Source organism: Callithrix jacchus, chromosome 10, assembly GCF_049354715.1.
Source record: "Callithrix jacchus isolate 240 chromosome 10, calJac240_pri, whole genome shotgun sequence".
NCBI classification, from domain to species: Eukaryota; Metazoa; Chordata; class Mammalia; order Primates; family Cebidae; genus Callithrix; species Callithrix jacchus.
Window position 1 is genome coordinate 87,065,234 of NC_133511.1, and position 22,558 is coordinate 87,087,791.

The following is a 22,558-nucleotide window of genomic DNA, read 5'->3' on the forward strand; positions in this document are numbered from 1 at the left end:
AAACACAACCTGACAGAATATTACACATTTATGTGTTTTCTTGTCTCTGTGTTATCTACCTCCCCAGTAGGATGTAAGCTTCATGACAGTGAAGACTTGATCTTGTCCCCCAACTGCCCCTGCTGTTTAGAGTGGACCCTTGCACACAGTTAGTGCTTGTTTACTATGTGTTAACTCACCAAATCATCAAAGAGGAAAGGCACAATCACAATGAAAAAAATAGGCAACAGGAAAAAGAAAATGAAAAACATCCTGTGATGTAGGTATTATTATCATCCTCATTTTAGAAGCAATAAGATTGAGACACAGAGAGGTTAAGTAACTTGCCCAAAGACAAGTAAACACATTATCAGTATTCCTCTGCAGGGATGAAATGCTGGTAATGAGCGAAAAATAATTTACAATGATTAAGTCACCATATTTATGGACTGGATTGGGGAAGAATTTAAAAACATTTATTTTATTCTGTGTTGGTTAAGGTAAGGGAAGCAAAAAGCCTAATACATGACTGTGAGTGAAAATTGGTAAAACTCTTATTTTTTAACAGCAATTTGACTAAATTTATCAACATTCAAAGTAGGCATTCTATTGATTCCATCAATTTTACCTCTTGAAATTTATTCTAAAAAGCACAGGCTCATGAAGAGGGGAAAATGTATGTAGAGTGTTTCTTTGCAGCATTGTTTATATTCACTGAAAACTGGAAACAACCAAAATATCCATCAGTCATGGAATGATTACATTTATTTTGGCATATGCATTTTGTAGAGTAGAATGCAGTGGTTTAAAACTCTAAGCGTTTGTATTTACACACATGCACACACACAGATGCATACATACACACGCACATTGCATTGAAAGATACCCGAGATATATTTTTGAGAAAAAAAGAAAAAGAAATAAAATCAAGTTCAGAATAATATAGGATATAGTGTCATCAAATATCTAAGTTAATATGTATAAATATCTATGTACATATTTACGTACATGCATAAAGATTGGAAACATGCAAACTTGTCATCTTATTACCTATGCGTGAGAAAGAAGAAAATTCACTTATTGCTATGAATTCCATATTAGTTCATTTCTTCCAGTGGTCTTTTATACATGAATATTTGTGTGTATTTTTTCTAAAGTACCATGAAGCAAAGAAACTAGTGTTCAGCTTTTTTAAATTCTGAGGATATTTCCAAAGCAAAACAAGGAAACAGAAGCATTAATATAATTCCATGGATTATCAAGCCCACTGCTGGTATCTGCATGCTGGTGCTATAAATCTGAGGAGCAACATAGGGATTTTAATGCACTTTTTTCAGAATTATGTTACCTCATTAAATAATATTAATTGCCCTTGTCCAGTGAGTTTGTATTTGCCAAGTTCTCTCTTGCCATTGTGATAAGTGATGGTTTCACCTTCGTGGAATTTTGTAAGTTCATCTGTGAAAAAATATGAGTTCAAATAATGTGCCTGGTGTCCACAGACTGTGAGGGGAACCATATCTTGCCTTGTAAGTTATGAATTAGGGAAAATAATTTTCTTAAAGTGATTCTCATAATCAATTGTGTCGACCTCAGTAAGGAAAAGTCTTGTGTTTCATAAATACAGCATGGGAAGGCAATATGGTGGAGTTGAACAATTGGACAAAGAGCTTGTACTCTTTACACCTGTTTAACTACCGGTACTCTACACCTAGTTTCATTACTGGTGAATTGTAACTTTTATGTTTTTATATATTAAAATTTGGTTAGGGCCAGGTGTGGTGGTTCATGCCTGTAATCTCAGCACTTTGGGAGGCCAAAGGAGGCAGATCACCTGAGGTCAGGAGTTCCAGACCAGCCTGGCCAACATGGCAAAACCCCATCTCTATTAAAAGAAAATACAAAAAGTTAGCTGGACAGGGTGGCACACAGCTGTAATCCTAGCTATGCAAGAGGCTGAGGCAGGAGAATCGCTTGAACCCAGGAGGGGGAGGTTGCAAGGAGCTGAGATCATGCCACTGCACTCCAGCCTGGGGGACAGAGCAAGACTCCATCTCAAAAAAAAATTTTGGTTAGTATCACTTTTCCTGCTTATGCAACAATATTATTGCCTAGAATCACTAAGGGAATATATATTGAGTGTTTGAAACTATTAAATGCTATACAAACTAAATACTATTATTAGTGTTATAATAAGAAAGAAGGAAGTGGAGGAAGAGGATGGCAGTTTATGGCTTTCTGCCTGAAGTACCCAAATTTGTGTCTCAACTTCAGGGTGCACATTTTATAGTTAATTTTGCCATCTGTAACTGAAACATTTACAGCGAGAATTGGACATGAATAACCAGACAACTTGAACTAAGACTTTTTTATTTTTTTGAGATGGAGTCTTGCTCTGTCATCCAGACTGGAGTGTAGTAGCTTGATATCAGCTCATTGCAGCCTCCACCTCTCAGCTTCACGCGATTATCCAGCCTCAGCCTCCTGAGTAGCTGGGACTGCAGATGTGCACCACCACACCCAGCTAATTTTTGTATTTTTAATAAAGACAGGTTTCACTATGTTGGCCAGGCTGGTTTCCAACTCCTGACCTCAAGTGATTCGCTTGCCTCAGCCTCCCGAAGTGTTGGGATTACAAGCATGAGCCACTGCTCTTGGCAGAACTAAGTATTTTTAAGTGTTAAATATAGAAAAGCTTTTCTAGATAGACATGGTCTTGTTCATAGACTTGACTAAATATGGATAGAAGTAAACAGTTAACATGCCTTTTAGTAAGCATTACACAAGGCAGCAGTTTCTAAAACAATACTAATTGCTTTGAATTCTCTCAGATGGGCTTCCATGGTGGTTGATGCCTATGTAAGGCATCTTTTCTTCTTTTGGATGGAAAATACTTGTTCAGCTACAAAAACTCTCACTAAGTATGTCCAAGAAACCTTGATGTACGTGTTTGTATATATGATTTCACTTCGTTCCCACCATAACCTTGAGAAGTTGATGCCATTATTCTATTTCACAAGTAAATTTTGAGTAAGACACAGTTAAATCTGATTTAACTGAACTACTGGAACTGCGTTTAGTTTGTTCCCTCTCTTTCCTCCTTTTTCCTTCCCCTTTTTCTTCTCTTTTTCTTTCCTCTTCCTCCCTTGGCTGTTCATCATTTAATTCTCTCTCACACACATTGTATTCTAACTAGAAACTAAAGAGAAAACAGAAAGGGAAGAGAGTGCACAATGACAATCTATATTTTTTTAAAGAAATTACTCACATATTTAATAAATAGACTGAAGTCATTCTGAAACTATGCAACTTGTTTTGCTCGATACTTTGGCATTTGAATTTAAATGGACAAAATGCAAAGAATTTGAAGTCAGATTTGCATTACCTGACATGAGGGTTAGGCTTATCTGCAGCAGAGTGTTTATCTGCTTTCCCAGTCCTGCATTAATGCCAAAACAGAAAGTGAGCTTTAACTAGGCAGTTGTCAACATGTAGCCAATAAACTAAGTCTTTTCTCTTATCTGTCATTAGCTGTGGATAGGTCGTGGTGATCTTTGAAAGCATTCTTTTCTTAATGACTGATAAAATATACAGTAAGTATGAATTCTGTGTCTGGGTACCAAAAGAGCAAAAACCAATAAGACAAGGTCCCAGGGATTTCACCATTTAGTGTTGGAGAAAGATTTGAACAAATTTTTCCAACCCAACAGGAGATTTACAAAATGGTATTATCTCATGTGAAATAGGCTTATAAAGAATTACTGAAAATACAGAGCTATGCGAAAAGCATATGCACTAGTTAGGATTCCTTTGGTTGCAAGTAATAGAAATCCACTGGGAAACTGGCGATGTAATTTGCAGAACCCAGAGAAAAATGCAAGCATAGGCTCCTTGTTCAAAAAGCAGGAGAAACTTGCTAATTAAAGATATTAAAAAAAAAAGCTTTAAATTGTTCCCACGATCTCTCTCTTCTGTCATGAAGTTTTGTATTTACTGTTTAATATTGCTTCCTTAGCCTTGGAAATATTTTTGGGGTGAATGCTGGCCCTATAGGATCTTCAGGCCCATCTTGCCACTTGGTATACTCATGTGGCCCACTCACTGGGGTTTCTCACTCCCTGACCCGTGCACCATGATTGGGTCTAGGACAAGGAAGTTGAGTCAAGTATCTTCCCTTCTCTCAAGAAATCATCTAACCAAATTTAATGTTGACTGCCTTTAAAAGCAAATCGCTACAGTAGAATTCAGTTCACCATAGAAACTCCAGGAATAGAGATGAAATCTTTATCCTAAGGCTCTTTAGAATCCTGTAGTGCTCTGAGGCCATTCATTATGAGTATGTTTGCACTGAGTGCATGTGCAGACAAGCTGCTTCCTGGAAATTTCTGTTTGATGAGCTGGTGATGAACTGTGTACAAGGAAAACACAGAAAGCCAGAAACAGAAGGCCAGAGGTTTGATATAGACAGAAAGATTAATGTGACAGATCATGCTAAAGATGTAAACACAATCCTGAATTAAATAAGTCAAATAAACACCTTACATGTACAAAGATGTTTTCCAGAGGCTCACAGGCAGTATGAGAGAAAGGGAGAGGGAGAGGGAGAATAGAAAGGTAAGTTGTTATAGTAAGGTATCACCAAGGATAATAAACTTTATAAACTACTGGGCTGTGAATCAGAGAAGATGAAATCTGGGGAGTTTGAAGAAGAAAGAGGAACAGCAAGCCTTTGGCAAAAGTACTTAACAGCACTCTAGACATAGTTTTGAAATGTGATTAATGTAATGAGGAAGAATTCAGGAAGGTGCCAATTTAAAATTCTGCCCTTAGGTGCCTTTATTTAGACAAAATATTGGAAAGAATGATGAGAGGCAAGACCGTCTGATATTAGGGGAGGGTTTGACTCAGTTAGGGCCAGGCCCATTTGTAAAAAACACGTTCATATTGAAAAACAGGGAAGGATTGTGAGCATATTTCTAAGAGTGCTCTTCTGATTATAGAGCAATTTCATAACAGTTTAAGAAAGGATTTGAGACCGGGCACGGTGGCTCAAGCCTGTAATCCCAGCACTTTGGGAGGCCAAGGCGGGTGGATCACGAGGTCAAGAGATCGAGACCATGCTGGTCAACATGGTGAAACCCCATCTCTACTAAAAATACAAAAAAATTAGCTGGGCATGGTGGCATGTGCCTGTAATCCCAGCTACTCAGGAGGCTAAGGCAGGAGAATTGCCTGAACCCAAGGAGGCAGAGGTTGTGGTGAGCTGAGATCGTGACATTGCACTCCAGCCTGGGTAACAAGAGCAAAACCCTGTCTCAAAAAAAAAAAAAAAAAAAAGGATTTGAGACTGTACCTCACATAGGATTGATTTATAAAGTCAGAAAGCAGGTAGGTTAGAGATGACTTAGGGTCAGACTCAATCAATCAGAAGAATCTTTGCAGCAAATATGGACTATGCTCATTGCAATTAGAGCCAGTTAAAATTTCCTACCTATAGAGGTTGATTTGGGGGGAGGTGTACCTTTGGTAGTGTTTAAGCTTCTCTCCAGAGTCATATTGAAATAATTGAACCAGGTGATATTACTATAAGGAATTTGAATTTTAAATTTCTTTAGAACTATTCTTTAGATGATTTGACCATAAATGATAAGCCTAAAGACAAGACTGATATAAATGTGCATGACAAAAATCCCTTCTTAGTTAGGTTTCATCAGTTATCACAAAGTGCTCTTAACACAGGGATACACAATTTTAAAATATAATGGTAAGAATTTGTTTGTCAAGGGTATGCAGAACCTTAATGGCATGATTAAATGGGTATAGAATGATGGAAAAAAACATACATATTTTTTCTCTTAATCTATTTTCTTTTGAATAAAGTCTAAACTTATTAGCAAGGCACTCAAGGCCCTGTGACATGTGTTTCCGTATAGATAGTTTGAACCTCATCTCTTATGGTATCATCTTTTCCCATTACCTTGTCAGTCACATCTGAGAGTGAACTAATCATTCTCCCAAAAGACCAGGCCCAATGAATGAGTTCTTGGCCACTTTCTCTCTCCTTGGGATCATTTATTATACTGGAGTGCTTAATTTGATCCTCCTCTTATTCCAAATGAAATCCTATTCATCCCTCACAGTCCAGCTCAAGTCCCATTTTTCCTTTATCTTCTGAGTCAGAATTAATTGTTTGTCCTCTCAATTTTGCTTCTAGATTCAATGTATTATGTCTTGTTAAACTTAGCTGTTTATATTTTAGCCTTTGCCACATAAAACCGTGTGTATAACGGGTGCTCAATAAATATATAGATGTAAAATGAGAATTGGCCAGTTGATTTGATGTAAATCAACCTACTCTTGTAGCTTGATGTATTAATTACTACAGAATCTAGACCATTATTCTGAAAAATCAAAGAAAAATTAAAATTGTAAAGTAAATTCTTGTGTAATCTGTATTTTAATGTTTTGGAAAATCATCAGTGGACCTGCTATTTAAATTCAAGGATATTGTCTGTTGCATACACAAAATTTATTCTATTTTATGTTTAATGCCTATAAATATTGAATGTCCAATAGACATTGAATATAATTATATCAGAAATAATCAAATCCTTTGGCCTATTTTGAGAGGCAATAAGCAGCCTAAGTGTAGCTTCTTTTTTACATAATGTCTGTTTTAAAATCTTCTTTATTGACCTTTTTAGACTCATTCAGTTATTCTGTAATTATATTATGATCTAGGTTTAGAACTGGGTGGTACTGAACACACTGGACAGCCAAAGCAACAAGGGAGACATGACAAGTTACTAAACACACATTAAGAAATAAAAGAAGGCCTGCCAGCCACTTGGAAGAAACATACTTTTGCCTATAGTTTGCCTTTTCAAGAAAAGCCAGTGTAAACAAAGTTTTGCAGCGTAACTTCGGGACTGTATATTGGCCAGTTCACATCCTTCAAATCTGTAAAATATCTATGGGCTGATTTTTACTGATATATTGGCCAAATATTTATTATAGCTTTTTATCCCTTTTCCTGAGATATGTTATGATCCAGCCCTCAGCTATTAATATATTTCTTGTCCATGGGATCCTGAAATTAGTCCCCAGAAGGGCAAGGCATAGGACTATGGCTGACCCACCCTGCTCATTCTCCAGAACATTCAAATTGGGACATTCGTAATAATTCAGAACATTCAAATTCGGACATTCAGAACATTCATAATAATCAAATTGATTATTATTTCAGACTATAGGATCTGAAATAATATTATCAGGGTAGAAAGAAACAATACACATTTTCTGTAATTCTCCTTGTTACTTTAGTTTTGTATAGTACCCCAGGCACTCAATTTTCTGATTAAATCTCTTTGGGATGATCAACATTCTGAGATACTGAAGGCTCTTTACAGTAGAACTCTTAAACATGGTTCTAGACATATTTTCATGTACTCCCTTTCCACAAAACTGAATGAATCTTTTTTCTTACATGTACCTATTCTCCTTAGTTTTATAATTCACTCTTTTTTCTCTTCTTAGAATACCCATCTATAATATCATTAATTTTTTGGCTTGCTGGAATTAATTTATAAATCAAGGCAATCATCATAGAAATTTTTTGAACAAATATTTATTGTGCACTTACAATGGGCAAGGCACTATGCTAGGCTCTGGTTGTCTAATTAGAAAAAGACAAAGGTAGTCTAATGATCAGGCTGTAGTCTAAATGGAGCTAAACCTCTCTGAAGCATTTAAAATCATCAACCCTTCCTTATTCTGTAAACATTTTATTTTAGAAATGCTCATATTCTTCTGGGTTTCCTCTGTCTCAGGTACCTCCTTTGATTATTTGATGGATTCTTCTTTGTAGTCAGTAAATGCTGTATTGGCTCAACATTTCCTTTCTCTTTTTCCTTGCCTAGCTAATTGTGTCCAAATATAATGGCTTTATATACCATCTATATGCTAATGACTACTAAATTTATATCTTCAGCCCCACCCTCTTCCCTGATTTCTCCAGAGTCACATAATCAGTCATCTACTTGAAATGTCCACTTGGATCCATTACAGATATCTCAAACCTAGCACAGCCAAACAGGATCCTTGATACCTTTTTCACATAGCAGACTTCTCATTTCTACTTCTTTCCCATCTTAGACAATGGGATTACCGTTCATCAAGTTGCTCAAATAAAGCAATCTAAGCATTTTTCTTGGTTTCTCTTTCTCAGATTTGTTATCAACCCATCAACAAGTCTATCATCTCTCCCTTCACAATATCTCAAATACAACTATTTCTTGTCATGTTCATAACTTTGTCTCAGTTTAACACATGATCATCTCTCCATGGAATATTGCCCTAAAAAGAGCTAGATGTAGAATTTTGGAGGCTGTGGAATTGATGGTAAAAAGATGAGATGGTTATAATATGATAACTTCTATTTTCTCAATAAAATATAAAATGCAGTCATATATTGAAGAATGAGGTTAGGATTGATGTTGAAATCACTGATAAGGATGACCAGAGAAGAAACACCTTACTAAATGAGTGGTTGCAGTGGAGAAGGACAGGTTGGGGGAAGTGGCAAAATGAGCTTCATAGAAAAAAGGGGCTTTGCTGGAGCAAAGGGATCTAGTCTCGAAGTGAAAATGGGAAACAAAAAGTATCACCTCTTTTTCTGAGGTTGAAAGAATTATAAAGAAAGATATAGCCTCTACCTAGGTGGGCAGCAGAAGACCCAATTCTTAACTAAGATGAAAGATTGAAGAGGTTGTTGTAAGATTTGCTGCTGATAAAAAGAGAATTCTATTATAACCATTAGGTGCATAGACTTTGGAGGAAGATACCCTGGGTTCAAATTCTGGTACTTCTGTTTACTAGCTATGTGACATTGAGCAAGTAACTGAATTTTTCTAAAATTCAGTTATCTTCACCTGTGAAAGGGGACTATAAAAGAACATATTTCAACATATAAGTTTATGTATCTAAACCTCAGTTTCTTTATTTTTAAAGGAGAATTCTAAGGGTACTATTTCATGTGACTTTAAAAATTAAATGAGATAATATACTTATAGTATTTAGCTTAGTGTTTAGAACATGGTAGTTGCTCGGTAGACATTAGCAGTTGTCAGTATTACTGTTAGCATAATTACAAACCCACTGAAATTTTTCTTCTTACCATCTTTATTGATACCATTACTTCTCTCTTAGAACCTATGGTGGTTCTTGCTCTGTAGTACTTCATAAACATTATGTATATACTACACACATATTTATACATATGACAGTAATTTTCTGTCCTTATTTAATGCTCTGATTACCTTTTTGACATATGTGTGGAATATATTACTATATTTCTTATCATACCTACAACAGAGATGGATCATCTCAATATATATTTATTGGAAAAAATAAAAATGAATAACTCAAACTTTATAATCCAAGATACTGCCATATGCATCTTCCCACCCAAGTGTGGCATGTACTCCTGAATAGGACATTGTCTTTTCGTATGTGTCCTGGCCTAATTGTGGCCAGTGGGAAACATTTGTGAGATACAGGTCAGTATTCTAATATGTAGCCTGAAACAGCATGAAATAAATTTCTTTGTAGGTCATTTAACTCTTAATCATAAATAATATCAGGATCACTTTGTTCCAGAAAAATGGAACACTACAACTGCTTTTCGGAGGTGTGAGGTATCATTGCTCTTTTCTCCACTTCTACACATTTGACTTAGTAGGTGATAGATACAGGACAGCGTGGGAATCACAGTCCCACATCTATCTTGGTTCTCTTGAATCAAATGAACCAAGATAGGGGGTTATTGGTTCTCTGGGACCATCAGACCCCACTGCAGGATTGCCCTCTTCTCACTTCTCAGTTGTTGGAGGAGAAGGTGGAACAGGGGATGCAGAGAACTGTGAGATATTTGCTGTACTGATGATGTAGAAATGGGGATTTCCCTACACCTGAGTACAGGAGGTCCAAGTAAAGAAATGGCTTGTGCCTTTCTGGAATCAGGGTCTCTGGCAAACGTGAACCAATCTTCGTCATACTTGCCACATAGACATTCCTCCCCACAAGGTCAAAAGCTATATTACTTGGGTAGTAAAACAAATAGATTTAAAGCAATCATTCCATTACCATTTCCTCCTGACGTCTGGAGAAGATAAATGATAAAAACCTTCTCTTACCCTCACTGTTCCACCCCCAGAAATGCTACCCATTTTAGATGTACTGTTCATATTGTTTGTAAAAGTAGACTGGTAGTACTATTAACATGATTATTAACTGCAGTATAAGCAAGGTTAAAATAACTTCAAATTGTTTTGCAGAATCTTTGTCATAAAAATGCTTACCAACAAGCACTGATACTAAATTTAGATGTGGGAATATTAGTTATAATCCTGAAGGGAGGGGGGAACTTTATAATACCTATTTAGTTCTAAGACAAGAAAGAGTGTTTAGGCCCAGAGAAGGTTATTATGCTTAAAGTTCTGATCTTGTTTTCTTTGAAAAATGTGTCTGAAACTAGAAAATAAAACTAGTGATCTCATCTAAGTTATCTAGAGACATTTATGTTTATCAATTTGATAAACAACTAACTGCAGGTGGACACAGAAGCTGTATTTGCAGTCTGGAACCCAGCAATAGTGCATTAACAAGGTTGGGCCAAGGCAAAGAAACTTATGCCTTTCCATCACTTACCAAAGTCAGTGCTTACATTTTAAAGTTTGCAGCCCAGTAGATAGTAACTACATCCCTAGAGGCTTAAAGGAAACATGTTAAACCAGATCAGCTTGTATCTCAGAGGGAGTGGAAATCTGACACTTAGACAAGTGCTGATTCTTTCGAGTGAATCTCCAGGCTGTACTTTGCTGAGTTACATAGATGTTTGTTAACCACAATTGTCACATCTGAAATGACCCATAAGATTAGCAAAGCCATATAAATGTATTGTTCAATTTTATTTTAAAATAAGTTACCAAACATTGACTTTCTCTCAAGCAATCAGAGTAAGATTGTTTTCCTTTCCTTAGTAACAATTCTCAATGGACCAGGAGACTTTAGGAAACACTGTTGAAAGATTTCATCGTCAATATGTAGGTTATCTACTGGATTATGATCTTTTTTGGGTAGGAGTCATTTGCAAAATATTCACAGTATTTAACAGCTGCTACTATTACAGAATGACAGCCAGTTCTACTTGATATGTCAATATCAACTCAGGTTATGGGCAGAGTATTTAAGTAGAACCAAAGAACTATTTCACGTGGTTGTGTGCCATATTGTAAGGAAAGGTTAGCTTAAATAGATCTATTACCTTTTAATGACCATTATACTATGTAAACTAGCCTAGGCATAGTCCAAGTGCTGTTACTGGGTCTGCTTGGTCCAGATACGTTAAGAGGCTTCTCTTGACTCAGGTCTGTTTTAAGGCAACAAAGGATAAATTGAAAAATGTTTACAAATAATGTGAAAGTGTCAGCATAATTTAGGGGTAGTGCTAAATGTAGTCTTTCCTCAGTCAGATATTGGTGGAATGTTTAACTGGGACTGACCAGTAGAATATGTGTGTTTCTCACTTGCCTGTTTTCAGATTTCTACCTATTTCTATCCCAAACAGAGTTCTACGGTTTTTTTTTGTTGTTGTTGTTGTTGTTTTCATTTCAGCCCTGTGAATGCCACTCTGTTTGCTTTCTGCAATAAAGTTAGATACCCTCATGGTAAAGTTCATTCAGCTCTGTTTCATCCTTAAAATATAGCCATCTTCTGGCTCCACTGAATTCAGTGTCTGTTTCTGTTGTTTTTGCCTAACTGTCTCATTGACAGCTAGATGTTTACTTCTAAGGACATGAGTGTTACACCTTGTCCTGTGAGAATTAACCAGTCAAATGACCTATTGTTATTCATTTCCTTATCTGTTAATAATATAATGGCATTTTCAAATTTTTTCTCACCCTCAGCTCCTGAGTGAGAAAATGTTTAGGGTAAAATGATGAACACATGTGAAACTGCTTGTATAAGGTCAGTAAATGACGGCAGCTGCTATAACAGATAAGCTGCAAACTTCACTCATTATCTCATTAACAGCTGATGATGAGTGTGGTTGTGTGTCACACAGTGATTCAGGAATACAGTCACTTTCTATCTTGTGGCTCTAACCTCCTGTTGGTTTTCAGAATCCTTACCACTCCATCAGCACATGTGAAAAGAATAAAAGGTCAAACACAAGAGATTTTTATGGACCATCATGAAAGTAGCACCTGTCACTTTTGGTTTGCCTTGAATTGGCCAGAACTCAGTCTATGGCCGCACCCACAATAAAGCAGAAGCTATGTGTGCCCAGGAAGCAGGGGAGGACATGGATATTGGTAGGTTCCAGCAGCCTCTGCCACACTGCTACATGTAAATAAAATGCTACATGAATAAAATTACCTGCATCATTGTTTGTGGAAAATAAACCTTTTATGTATTTCTGAAATGGATTCTGGCTGATACTCTGTAAAGATCACTTGTAGGCCTACACATAAAAATGAGTGAGAATAGCTGGAGTTTAAATACTTCTCCAGTTGAGCAAACTCATCCCTTCCAACCATGTCATCACCATTTCTCTCTGGCTTCAATCAAATTAAACACAGTTGCTTTGTATCTAAGCCTCTGATCCTGCCAGTTTTAAGGAAAACTGAGAAACTGCTTTATGGGTCACTTGGAAATAATGCAACAAACTCAATCATTAAATATCTTTTGAGTGGAACTGCTAGTGACATAATAGAATAACACTCAACCTGAGCCCTGGACCTCTCATAATTCTATTACTTACATAACTGATTCCTGCTTAATATGACAGTTCCCTTCCTGTTGTTACTGATCATTTTTTTTTCCCAACTTGGGAACTGGTCCTTTTTAAACATGCAACAGAGGAATTATATGTGGATTCTCTCACATTGTGTTCTTGTATCACCCTACTCATTTGAGAATGATGCCATTTTTAAATGTGATATATTCTGAAAGATACTGGGCAAGAATACAGCAAAATTTAAATATTTATTCATATCTATTAATAGTTTAACTATAATTTTAGATTTTTACTAGGAATAATGAACTAATTTAAGGTGTACTTCTTGTAGCTAGAATATTAAAATTCGATAAAATGAATACTTTGCTTAAATAAGTGCATGTGAAGATGAGGAATTTTTATGTCCCTCTGAAATATAGGCTGTTTTTGCAGATATAACTAGATGAGATAGAAAGTGATTTGGACTCAGTCTCCTAGACTGATTAAATTTAGGAAACAATCTTTGGAGTCTAGAGGGCAAACTCTTTGTTTAACAGATAAGAAAACAGAATCTTGGTAACTTCACTTAAGTTATATCTTTGAATACTGTATTTGTAGAAGGAAAGCAAATTGTAATAAATTTCTTGGAAGAGGACTTGCTGTGTTTTTACCCAAAAAAGGCAAAATGCACACATGTACGTAACATGTGAATGTTATGAAATTAGTATAAGAGGTAAAGGCTCTGGAACAGCACTGTTCAATTGAAAGATAATGCGAACCACATATGTGATGTAAAATTTTTTAGAAGCTTTCTTAAAAAAAGATAACAGACACAGGTTTGACATATCTCAGTTCACACTAGCCACATTTCAAGTGCTCAGCAGCCACCTGTGATTAGTGGCTACCACAGCCACTCTCAAACTTTCAGTGTAGGTTTAAATTAATTAAAAAATATGGCACACTCTTTATACCCTTAAGACCCCTGGAGAGGCAGCAGGGCACCCTTAAAATAAAATGGTACTTTACATTATTTTTTTGTTATGATGAGCAGCCTAAGTCTGGCTTTTGGTGGAATACAATATTGTAGCATTTATTAAGTAGACAGATAGCTGGAATCCATAGACCAGATGTTGAGAATACCTCATTCCTTTTACAGTATAACATTTCCTGTCTCTGGATGAAACTTCACCATGAAGTCAGATATTGAATAGAAATGAGTAGCATTCATTAAACCTCAAATTATACTAAGATAAGGGTGTAGAAGAAAAAAGAACACAACAAATTTATAGCATTTATTTTTGTTGCATTTCAAGATAAATTTCATATTAAAAGCAATTCCTAAGAGAGCAGACATAATGATTTTTATAATGATCTTCTCACCGTGATGATGCTTTTTAACTTTAAATAGTGACATGCTTTGCAGGCTCTTACAGCTGTTAGAGAAGAGTCTGTGCATTCTTGAGCATAGGGAAACATGGCAATTTGTGGATAATTTTCTGACATGCTTAAGCACAGTACTAGGTGGGATCATACTTGAATGCTAAATGTACAGAGAATAAAATCTCATTAATGCTGATGAAGATAATTTAGAATTTGGAATAATTTTAAAGGAATTGAATTAGCAGTACACAGCCCCAAACATTATAGATATAAGGGCTTTTGAATCTGACACTCTTGGAATCAAATCCCAACTCTGGCACATGCTGTCTGATCTGGAGCAAAGTCTCTTCATTTCTCTGAGTTGGCTCTCTTGCCTGAAGAATATTGTCTTCCCATGTCATCTGCCTTTTCCAGGCTGGATGCTCTCAAATTCATCCGGCACATAGCCGGAGCCAGAGAGACTGTCCGTGGTCTACTTGCAGACAAAGTGACTGAGTGGTGAAGGTCACGGTTTCTGAAGCTAGACTGCTTGGTTGGAAGCCTGGCTCTTCTACTTAGCTGGTATGCCATCTTAGGCTAGTCACTTAACCTCTCTGTGCCTCAGTTTTACAATCTGGGTATAAAATTGTGTCTATCTCCATGGTATTTAAGATTAAATGGAGTATACATGCTTAGAGCACATCCTGGCATATAAATTGCTGTCATTAAGTATCTATCTATCTACCTTATGACTTCATGCTTAAGATTTCCCTATGCATCCTTCTTATGCATTATGTTGAGGATGGAATTAGCACTTCTTAGTGGGATACACAGGCCGTTCCTAATTTAGTTCTCACCTGCCTCTGTAGCCTCATTTCCTTTCCCCCAACACAAAACCTGTACATTAGTTAAACTAAAACTACTCATAGTTTTCCAAGTCTTCCTTGCTGTGAAATAGCTCAGTGGTTAAATGCATGGGCTTTGGAGTCAGTTGCCTGTATTCAAAGCTGGGCTCTAGCGCCTAGCAGTTTCTGTGATCTTGGAAGTTACACAAGCTTCTATGAATCTGCTTCCTCAGGTTATTAGAATGAGATGAGGAATAAATAAAGTGCTTGGCACAGTGCTCGTACACAGTAAATTCTTACCTGTTGTGTCCTCAGATTGAAGAAACTACGTTTTCCCTCATTTTTATTTGGCTTTTCCTTGTTGTTTAAAATTAAGTTCAAGTTTTACCTCTGAAAGCAATTTATTTTCACCTCTACTCTATGTCCTGAATATCACTGTCTGTCCTGGCATTTATTCACATTGCACTATATTTGTTAATTTCCTTAATCTGTTTTCCTCACTGGCCTGGACAGTCAGGCATCTTTGTGCCCTAAAGCTTAACATGTGTGGGTTATTTAATAAATGTTTATTGAGGAAAACATACAATAAAATAGTTGTGACGATTAAGTGATATTACCTATCTTGACTGGCACACAGTAGGAACTCAGTAATTACAAACTTCCTTTCTCTTAGACTTATCTTTAGGTATTTACATTATGAAGGGCAAGGTTTTAAGCTTTACTAAGAAAATTAAGAGTCGCCAGGCATGGTGGATCACACCTGCAATCCCATTGCTTTAGGAGGCTAAGGCGGACGGATCACGAGGTTAGGAGTTCAAGACCAGCTGACCAATGTGGAGAAACCCCATGTCTACTAAAAATACAAAAATTAGCCAGATGTGGTGTGTGCACCTGTAATCTCAGCTACTTGGGAGGCTGAGGCAGGAAAATTGCTTGAACCTGGGAGGCAAAGGTTGTAGTGAGCTGAGATAGCACCACTGCACTCCAGCCTGGGTGGCAGAGTGAGACTCTGTCAGAAAGAAAGAAAGAGAGAAAGAGAGAAAGAGAGAAAGAGAGAAAGAGAGAGAGAGAGAGAGAGAGAGAGAGAAAGGGAGAAAGAAAGGGGGATAGAGAGAGAGAGAGAGAGAAAAGAAAGAAAATTAAGAGTCAATAAATAAGGATCCTGCTCAAAGCATAGGCACTTTAGATCCGGTCCCTATTTGAATATGTCTTTGGGCACCAGAATAGTGGCAGCAATTATCTGGTCCACCATTTTCAAATTATTCTATATTTAATACAAATTGTGTTTTCTTTTTACTCAAAGAATGCTGAAATAATATAAATATAGTAGAGAAAAGTATGGCCATATACCTGCAAGCCCACTCATATGACAATAACAACAGCTAATATGTATTGAGCACCTATAAGTCAGGCACTGTGCTAAGAACTTTACAGCATGCATCTCATTTAAATCATACCAGTTTTCTATGAGGAAGAAATAATTATTGTCTCCATATTATATGTGAGTGAACTAAGGCAAAGAAAGGGTATTTGAGGCAATCAACTATGTAGCTTAGGCCGCAGTGGAGATTAGATGTCAAGAAAGGATTTATGTAACACTGAAATTGTCATTTGTGTAGATACCAGCATTAGCAAGCTTAGAGAATGCCAAAGCTTTCCATGGAATGGAAAGAATTATAAAGGATCTCCATGTCTATGCTCAAAATTATAGTCATGTATTAGTGATGGAGATTTATTCTGAGAAATGTATCCTTAGGCGATTTTGCTGTTATGTGTGCATCATACAGTGTACTTATACAAACCTAGATGGTATAGCTTACTGTCTACCTAGACTGTTGATATGGCCTATTTTTTCTGGGCTACAAGCTTATGTAGCATGTTACTGTACTAAATACTTGAGGCAATTATAACACAATATAATATTTGTTTATCTTAACATCTGCATTCATCTGTTTTCATGCTGCTGATAAAGACATAACTGAGACTGGGTAACTTATAAAGAAAAAGAGGTTTAGTGGACTCACAGTTCCGTGTGGCTGAGGAGGCCTCACAATCATGGCAGAAGGCAAAGGGCACACCTTACATGGTGGCAGGCCAGAGAGAAGAAACCCTTTATAAAATTATCAGTTCTTGAGAGATTTATTCACCACCATGAGAACAGTATGGGGGAATCACTCCCGTGATTCAGTTATCGCCGACTGGGTCCCTCCCACAGCATGTAGGAATTACGGGAGCTACAATCCAAAATGAGAAATGGGTGGGGACACAGCCAAATTATATCAATATCTAAACACAGTAAAAATGTGGTATAAAAGATAAAGAGTTGTCCACCTGTATAAGGTACTTACCATGATTGGAACTTTCAGGACTGGAAATTGCCCTGGGTGAGTCAGTGAGTGAGTGATTGAGTGAATGGGAAGGCCTAGGACATTCCTGTACACTATGGTAGGCGTATATATACACTGTACAGTTAGGCTACACTAAATTTATTGAAATATTTTTCTTTGTTCAATAATAAACTTAGCTTATTGTACCTTTTTTACTTTGTAAACCTTTATATTTTAACATCTTTTTGACCGGTTTGCAATAACATATAGCTTAAGAAACAAACACATTGTACAGCTATAGAAAATATTTTCTTTATATCCTTATTCTATAAGCTTTTATATATTTTAGTTTTAATTTTTTTTCCTTTTTAATCTTTTTTGTTAAAAATGAAGACACACACACGTTAGGTTAGTCACACAGGGTCAGAATCATCAATTTCACTGTCTTCCACTTCCACCTCTTGTCACATTTGAGGATCTTCGGGGGCAATAGCATGCATGGAGCTGTCATATCCAATGGTAACAATGCCTTATTCTGGAATATCTCCTGAAGGACCTGTGTGGGGATTTTCATGGTTAACTTTTTAATTTATATAAGTAGGACTATACAATAATGACTAAAAAGTATAGCATGGTAAAGACATAAACCAGTAACATAGTCATTTATCATTATCAAGTATCATGTATTGTATATAATTGTATGTGCTATTCTGTTACATGATTGGCAGCACAGTAGGTTTGTTTACACTGGCATCGCCACAAACATGCAAGTGATGCACTGAGCTATGATATTATGACCTATAGGAAATGTTCAGCTCCATTATAATTTTTCAGCTTCATTACAATCTTATGGGACTGTTATAACTGAGTGAGTTGAATGGAAAGCGCCATACTCTGAGTTCAAATCACGAGTCCTTTATTGCCAGCGACCAAGAGTCAGCTCACACTCAAAATCTCTTGGCCCCAAAGAGGGGGGTGTGATTTCCTTTTATACCTAACTTAGAAGAGAAGGGAGGGGGAGTCTAGCTGAAGCGGAGTTTTACAGAAGCAGAACAAGCAAATTAGTAGGAGGAAGCTGGTAACCAGGAGGCAGGAGGTTCCCATAGTTGATGGTTACTAAGAGTATTTCCATACACTCATCAAGGGGGTAGCAGGGGGAACTTTCCATACAATCAATCACCATGGGGGGGTCCAAGGAGAGGTATTCACAGTATCTGGTGTGCTTGCCAAGTGGGGTGTGGTTACAATGGTTACAAGGCTCTGATTACAGCGTGACCCAGCTATGCACCCAAGGAAGAAATGGCAGGGCGGGAGAGGCTAAAATGGAGTTTACAGCTAAGATGGAGTCAGGCTAGCACAAGTTAGGCTACCACAGGACTACCATTGTATATGCAATCCATCATGGAATTGTCATTATGGGTTGCGGGACCATACTACTAGATGGTGGAGGAAGCATTCTCTGAAGAGATGGAGGTATAGGGAAATTTTGTTACCATCAGTGGAAGTTTTAAAAGTTATAGCCAAAATCTCTGGTACAAAAAGGAGCAGGAGGCTGGGTGCATTGGCTCATGCCTGTGATTCCAGCCCTTTGGGAGGCCAGGGTGGGTGGATGGCTTGAGCGCAGGAGTTCAAGACTAACCTGAGCAACATGGCAAAACTTCATCTCTACTAAAATACAAAAATGTAGCTGGGTATGGTGGCACACACCTGTAGTCCCAGGTACTCAGGAGGCTGAGGTAGGAGGATCACTTGAGAACAGGAGGTTGAAGCTGCAGTGAGCTGAGATCATGCCACTGTGCTCCAGCCTGAGTGTCAGTAAGACCCTGTCTCAAAAAAAGAAAAAAGAAGAAGAAACAAGACAAAAAAGGAGCAGCAGGAGAGAGGAAGTACAGCATCCGACTGGGAGTTTGAACTGAGATGGATACAGGGAAGGCCTGCATTTTGGGTGATGGCAAGAAATCAGAGGTTGGTGGCCACTGTTTAGTCTCAACCTTCAAATGGTGGTTCCTGAGGTAGAGTCTGGGGAATGATAGCTGTAGAAACTGGATTAAAGAGAATTGAGAAGAAAGTAGCTGGTGAGCTAAAGTGGAGAATAGGACATGTGTTACTTTTTGCTATCCAGCATTCTTTTACCCTGCTGTTAAACATTTCTTGATTTCCTTCTGGGAACCACCCCTGCCCACTTTCAGTCCATATGGACTTAGCATCGTAACTCGTAACTTTTCTTTAGACCATTATAACAGTGCATTTTCCTGGCCACAAGGAGTGGTTCAGGATTTGTCCTGTTACATAAGCCAATCAAAGTAGGTTTGTTTTTGTTTTTTATTCTGGTACTACTGGACAACCAGTCTCATTTTTCTTTTGTGGGAGGGAATCTGGAAGAATGTGATGACAGGGAAGAGGCTGTCTGAGAATAAAGCCAACAGACAGCACTGCATAGAAGGGTAAGGTTGAACCAGATCCTGGATAAAACTGTTGATGGAGGGTACCTCTATACCCATCCCTGCCTGAAGTCAGGACCACCCCCTAGTTTTGCTTAACCCCATTTAATCAGTTTCTCTCATTTTTTAACAAAGCACTAACTGCTTGTAGGGTAACTCAGCTTCTTTTTGAAGAAAAGCAGTAAGAATCCTTCATATCGTAATGAGAAAATCATTGTATTTTTATGAGGGTAAGATATATTTGGTATAGAGATTGTACAAATCAGGTGATCAAGGTTCTTCTTATGAAGCCAAAGGGAAGACAGTGTTTTAGATGGAAGAATAACTAGTAGGTATGACTACAAACTTATGCGTTTTTCCTTCAGGCATGACCACATTATTATCAGTTTCAACAAATATATTCTTGAATGAGGTTTTATTTTTTCCTTATTCACTAAAAAAATTACTTAGTGTATGAATGCATATGTGAGTTTTTTAGATTCTTTTCTCCTGTCCATTCTACTGAGGGGCCTTGAGGGGCCTTTCAGTTTAGGGCTTTGCAGCCATCACTTTGCTTCATTTACATCGTCCTCAAAACCTGCAGTGCTCTTCCTTGCTCCTGGCTGTTGGAACTGAAATACCTTTTTCCTCCTGTTCAGAATGGTGTTTTGATTTCTTATCAGCTGCCAGCTGGATTTGAAGGCCTATAGCCTAATCACCCAGATAGGTAGGAGAAGTTGTCATGTTTTGTCTCTGGCTGATAGGAATTAGAACACAAACAAACTCAAAAGAGTTACCCTTTGGGTAAGATTAAACCAGTGACTGTAATTCAGATCTTTCCACAAATTGTATTATCTTGAACAAAACACTCTATCCCTTGATATTGCAGATTATAAATGTTGGGAATAAAGAGAAAAAAGTAAATCCCAAGCCTTTTTATGTTATGATACACATAGACATTATAATATTTGATAGGCATAGGAATAAATAGATGAAGCTTCTCACTGCTAAAGGTGGCCAGGCTGAATTGAGGGGATCAGTAGCTCTGCCTACCTTACCCGATTCTTTGCACTTTTATTGGGAAGCTCCTGGATTTGTAAATCATATGGGCTGGATTTGGTCCTGGCTCAGCCAAAATGCCCCACTATGTTCTTGGGGCATTCTCCTTTCCTTTTGAGTCCTCCGTTCTGAATGCTTAAATGAGGAATCTGCAGTCTAGTTCAAATACAAATGCCATTTATCAGGCATATATACAAAAGCATTATCAGATATAAAAAATGGAGGTTTTTGAGATATACTGAGACTATAAGCATGAAAGCATCTATAGGAGCTTGTTACTTAGAGCTGTTTAATTACTGCTAAGCATACTTACTTTTTTAAAAACAGTATGCGTACATTATCTAAATACATGTATGACAGTATACGATGGACAGTGTGAGGGTTTGAGTTAAGTTCCCAGAGATTAGTCACAGAATTTCTGAACTAAATACATTCAGATCCTCTATTCCCCCAATATAAAAGGAAACTCTTTAAAAATCATCTGGGTATATTTGCATAGAACATCATGCAAATACACAATACAGAATTGAAGATGCTTAGACCCAACTCCAAGCTTATAAATCCATAGTCTTAAACATTGTTAACTAGCCTAACCCTCCTTAGTCAAATATAATCACATGAAGTTAGAGACTATTTAGTTCCAGTAATGCACTACACTCTCTCCCAACTTGCCACTTCCACTCCCTATCAATAGCAAGTACTGACTACTTTCATGGGACAAGGCAGCACTAGTACACCATGTAGCAATATTTAGGGACAAATGATCAGGAAGTAAGGAAGCTGAAGTTACCACCAGGGAATGCTCATTGGGTAAGCAAACCCAGGGTCCAAGGGAATCAATAATCAATGATCATAGTCCAGGTAAACTTTGGCAATGATAGGAAGCGGTTTAAGGTGATGGAATAGAGCACCATGAAGAAGACTTTGGAGTTGGAAATATTCAGTGAACCAAGCAAATTTTGGCTTTAAGATGGTCTATATGTGGGTAGTTATGTTACAGACACTAGGATGAAGTTCTGGAACAACTTCAAGGATAGAGCTTCAGACTGCTGGAAAATCAAGGGCAAGAAGATTAATGTTGAAGAAAGAACAGGGTTGTGTTCAGTGAATGCACACAGGCACCCACAGAAATTAATGGACATATGTGGAGTGTTTTTATGCACGACTCTGTGTCAGATGTTTACACACATTACTCCATTTAATTCTTGTGAAATCTCCAAAGGACATTCATTATTCTTTTTGTAGATGAGGCCACGAGACTTAGTAGCTACCAATAGTCACACAGTTAGTAAATGGCAGAAACAAGATTTGAACTCAGGTCTGACTTCCAAGTTCATTTTCTTTCCATTGGTATGTAAGAAATGTTAAGTAACTAGGACGTTGGGAGTAGGAACCAAGGAAGAAATACTGAGTAAGATGGGTAGGATACTAAGATAGGTTTTTCTACTCTAACACTGGTTTTGGGGGCAGGTGTACCTGTGCCTTTGGTCAGGTTTGATCCATGGGAATGGAATAAAAAATGGATCTAGATCAGGGTCCCAGAGGCACAGATCAGAGACTTGGGACTGAGTTGTACCCTACGCTCCATTTGACCATACACTGAATTTCTTTCATATCTGACACAACTAATGGAAGATATTTTCATCTGAAAAATTATGGCATATTATAGTTTTTAGGACAGCAGTTTGAACCTCAAAATGAGCCAGGTATATTTTGATATCCCTTACTAAATTTAGTCAAAAGCAATCAAGTCCTTCTGTACTAAATTTGTAATTGGAAACAAATCAGCAA

The 22,558-nt window shown here is 37.3% G+C and overlaps 1 protein-coding gene across 6 annotated transcripts in view; it reads left to right on the forward strand.

The window, feature by feature from the left end:
* NELL1 (neural EGFL like 1) overlaps positions 1–22,558 on the forward strand; it is a 936,371-nt gene that overhangs the window by 606,348 nt on the left and 307,465 nt on the right. The gene's annotated exons all lie outside the window — the stretch shown is intronic.